This window comes from Penaeus japonicus, unplaced genomic scaffold, assembly GCF_977035675.1.
Source record: "Penaeus japonicus unplaced genomic scaffold, GWHDUDI00000001_assembly GWHDUDI00000003, whole genome shotgun sequence".
In the NCBI taxonomy this organism is placed as follows: domain Eukaryota; kingdom Metazoa; phylum Arthropoda; class Malacostraca; order Decapoda; family Penaeidae; genus Penaeus; species Penaeus japonicus.
In genome coordinates, this window is record NW_028234405.1 from 50,103,445 (window position 1) to 50,108,444 (window position 5,000).

Consider the following 5,000-nt stretch of genomic DNA (forward strand, 5'->3'; position numbering starts at 1 on the left):
TCTTGACGTCGGTTCGATTGCTTTTCAGACGAAGCAAAAAAAAAAAAAACGAAACGAGATGCTTCGTGTGAAAGGGATTCGAAACGTTGTGCTTTTATATCATTCGTTAATTAGTGTGGCATTCAATATATTCCTGAATATAGTACAATTTTCCTATACACAAACGTAGATATTTTTTTTATAGTGTATGTGTGTAAAGCAGGATTTTTTCTTCCTCATTAGAAACACTTTGTAGGTAATAATTAATTAAAATAAGTGCTTACAGGTGTGGGGATTGCTGTTTCATGTTGGTGTTTGCTGGTGTTTTTTTTTTTTTTTTTGCTTTTATTGTTGCTCATGTGGGTGTTGTTGCGAATTTGCTTTTTCTCTCTGTTCTTTATCATTATCATATATTTTTGATAGATTATGATTCATGTGATGTTCAAACAACTGGTTATTGATATTGTAACGAATGCCAATATATTCATGATAAGGATTCATCTATTTATTATATTTATATTAAGGCGAATGGAGTGTTTCAACTCTTTTAGATATTGTTATTTTTTACATAGTATGCTTTTTATATATATCGTGTAACCTTTGTTATGTATATGTGTAATGACTATAATTCTTTAAATCTTCTGTATTAAATGTTTTTTTCTCTCTCTTTTTATATATAATTGTCATGAATTTAAGGCTTCGACGCATGTGAATCATTGATGTACATAATTTGATGTCTGTAACTTAAAGATGATATAAAAGAATGTGTTTTTTTATATTTAAGTTGAGTTCTGTATCAGAAATGCATTTGTTGGAATCGCTAGGTGTGTTTTGCATCAAGAAAAACAGTATATACGCAATGTTTCCTTCTTTAATTAATGCTTGTGGTTCATGGAATTTCCGGAAATTTTAAATGTATTTAATATGATGTTTTCTTACTGCATCTAAAATTATGATACGTGTTTTTGCTTTTTTTCCCTTTTTTTTTCCTTCAGGGAATATAAATGTTTTAAAAGTCATTTTTCTGTTATGGTTAAATGGGAATATCTTATTTAGTGTGAGAGATTTATTGGAACGATCTTAATTATTCTTGGAAAGGTATGATTAGTATTGAAATTAATTATGAAAGTATAAAACCAAATATTTATTTTCACGCTCGATTTTTTTTTTTTCTTAAATATATGTAGTATTTATTGCAAACCAGTTCAAATTTCTCGTGCAATTTCACAAGCATTTGTAAGATCTATAAGATAAGATTTTTTTTCCCATTTAAACATACCAGAGAAATGGTAAATTCAGTTGGAAATACTTTGCATACACCACATGTATAGTGATACAGCGTTACAGTTTTTTGGGAGGTGCGATACAGTAGTAACACTAGTAACATCCTATGTAATTTTATCTCACGATTTTTTTTTTTTTTTTTTTTTTTTTTTTTTTTTTTTTTATTATTGTTTTTTTTTTTTTTTTTGTAAAATGGCTCATGGCGTAGAATTTATTCCTGATTTTATTTCACCGTGTGTTAATTAATACTCGTGGTATAACCAAGTCAATCTATACTGCAATATTTTGATTACTATCTAACCAGGTACTAGAGTGGTACATTTTGCGTCAGTGATTTTCGCAACAGAGGATTACCTGTTGTTGCAAATTTCGTTTGGATATAGACATCTGAAATGAATTCTCTCGGGTCACTTTTTAAATATTCTTTCATACTGAAATTACTTCTCAAATTGTACATAACAATGCTCGCGTAATGAACCAGAGTTTTAGTCTTCCAAACTATCTAATAAGAGAAGGGTGTATGTGACACAGGCATTATCTTAATCTAAAATGTCTATAATCTGTATGCTTCTTCTGGCACCTGTCCAGTGTCTCGTGCTCTCTCTCACCATCACCTCAATGCACGACAAGTGAAAAGAGTAGTTTTTATGTGATATATTTCTTCATTTCTTTGGATATTGTGATGGTCTGTATGCACTCCTGAATTAAGGGATTGATACTAATGAAATGCCCTTCTAATGAAAAAAGACAAATGTTTATATATTGACATGGAAACTTCTCTTTTTTCACTAGCAAGTGCTTCTCGTAACTCCTTTTTTTTATCACACATGTCACATTTCTCGCTGTCTCAGGATGTTAACTCACTAATTAAAAATAGATATTACTCTTAGTTATACATATTATGTTACTGTATTTCCCCCCTCCCCCCACACCACCACCCCACATTTGTCCTGGATTTGCTGTATTATGATGCTTACAATTATGTTATGAATTATAATATCAAGAAAATAATAGACATCAGCTGTGACATGCATTCACCAGAGTGTCTGGAATCTATCACTGCTGTATGTGAGGCTGAATGTGAGAATACTTTAACCTTCATTTACAGGGTGTTGACAAATACCTGCATAGTGTGAGTATCGGCTGCGTCACCCTGGTTGTTTTGGCATCGTTGAAGATTTGCTACTTGTTGCAGAATGATAGGCAATAGATTATTATAATAGATGCCTGCTTGAGTATAAATATTGCACAGCTTTTTTTTTTTTTTGACTACTTCGTGTACTGGACTAGAAGTGTCATCTTAATTTTGAATCATGCTTCAGCCGTTATTTTGGTAGTTTTTTTTATGCATAGAATGTATACCATATGGATAGCGTAATTAAAGAAGAGAGACAGTTTCTCTGAAAAGGCTTTGTTTAATAGTTTAATAGTTTAATATGTTTACACGTATTTTGCCTTATAACTTTGGATAGTAAGGGCGTTAGTGTGTGCGTATAAGAGGTTTTATGGGAGAAGTATTTTACATTTGATTTAAGGTTAGTAACTAAATCCATATTTTACCCACTCCCTATGCACGGCCCTCTCTGTGTGTGTGTGTGTGTGTGTGTGCGTGTGTGTGTGTGCGTGTGTGTGTGTGTGTGTGTGTGTGTGTGTGTGTGTGTGTGTGTGTGTGTGTGTGTGTGTGTGTGTTTGTGTGTGTGTGTGGCTCGCGCGCTCGCAGGGGCGTAACTGCTGAGGGTTGAGTCCCCCCGTCCTGAAATATCCCAATTTTGTCCGGCAACATGTGAGCTCACTGGTGTTTCTGCCTGATTAGTACCATTGTTTTCCAATTTTGCCCGACCTGTCCCATGAATACCCGGAAGGTGCGCGGCGTTTTTGTTTAGAGGTGGGGGGAGCAAAAAATATATATATAAAAATCAGTGGGTTTTCAGGGTTTTTTTTTTTTTTTTTTTTTAGAATTTTCCTCGGAAACGCAAAAAAGTGTATATGCACTCTAAAACGACAACATAATAATTGCGCCCCTCCTCGCGCGCGCGCGCGCGCGCGTGTGTGTGTGTGTGTGTGCACGCGCATATGCATGTGTGTGCGTGTGTGTATATATGTGTTTGTACAAGTATACATGCATATTCTCCATTGATATTCCTTTAAGTTTCTGAAGTTTCCTCGCGTGCAACATTTCATCTTTTTTTTCTATGCTCTTTTTTCCTCTTCATAGATCATCCACACGTTCGTTGCCAGTTAGTACATATTAACTGAATTCCTCATTCATCTCCAACATTCAGAATAATTAATGTACAGAATGACCGTGTATATAGTACAGTGTTTTTACTCGGTTTTGTTGTTGTTATTATCTTCAGTGATTTTTTATTGAAGTAACGTGTGAGTCTTTACATTAGTTTGACGTTTATTCTTTTATTCTTCTATCTATTTTTTTCCTGGTAAATTTTACTAACACGTCCATAAATGGCTTATGCTCTTTGTCTTGACAGAATATGTCTTGGTAATTTTCGTGTTGATCTGAAGGAAACATCATATGATTACCAGATTATATATAGATGAATACGATGTGTGTGTGTGTGTGTATATATGTATATATGTGTATATATATATATATATATATATATATATATATATATATATATATGTATATATATATATATATATATATATATATATATGTATATATTATATATATATATAATTTTGAAACCCATTGCATCTTAGTAAAATTTACCAATTCTCTGTACAAAGTATATCTTATTGAGCTTTCTATGAATGAAATATGTATTTTATGACCTGTATTGTACATAAGCTATAAAGGCATGAATGTAGAAAGTATTATGAAAAATAAATTTTGATCCTGTTGCATATGTTGTTGCAAGTATTCTGCAATGCAAGAATAATTTTGTATTTATATGCCTTGATTCCCGTGAAAGTTTTTCTTTTCTTTTTTCTTGCAATTAGAAGGTTTGGTTTGTGATTCGATTCAAATTTTGACTCGAATATTTTGGTTGGTGAGTATTGCGTCTAGAAGTGAATGCGTAATGAAAAAAGTATATATTATTTCTCTACAGCTTTTTATTTATTTATTTATTTTTTTTACAAATGAAGGAAGCAAATTCGTTGCTGTATGATTTACTGAACTATAAAGATATATATAGTTTAGCGTGCCTGGTACTGACTCAAATCTCTGCATGTTATTTCTGGTTGTAGAGAAAACATGTTGTTTTTTTCTCGTGTTATTTTAGGTATGTAATGTTCTTTTGTCAAAGGTTATGTACATAGGACCTCTTTGCATGGTTATTTAATGCATGATTTCTTTCAGTTGTTGCATGAGTTCATTTTGCTGTAGTGGATATTATATGCTTGTGTGTAGCATGTGTATATCTTTAAGTCTTTATTGCTGAAGTTTATTGTACTGTAATTGCTGTGAAGTAATACGTATTCAGTACATGTGTTGTACTGTATCTTAGGCTGTACTTTTATGCATGTAATTTGCATAATTCGGAATGGTTTGCCTGCTTAGTTAGAAATTGTAAAGCATGTAGTTTATTGTTACTGTTTAATTTTGTCAGTTGAATTTCTGATAAACATCCTGAACTTGTAGATAATCTATAATTTGTGTAAAATCAATTTAGATTAAGATCAGATTATATTTTAGACATATTTTGTAATTCTCGATATTGTGCGGTTAGGATTAACATTAGCCATTTGTTTTCCAGTTGTTAATTTGTGCC

The 5,000-nt window shown here is 32.1% G+C and overlaps 1 protein-coding gene across 1 annotated transcript in view; it reads left to right on the forward strand.

The window, feature by feature from the left end:
* The window catches only part of LOC122247843 (sodium/calcium exchanger Calx), a gene marked incomplete in the record, with an annotated part of 135,322 nt that overhangs the window by 117,766 nt on the left and 12,556 nt on the right, over positions 1–5,000 (forward strand).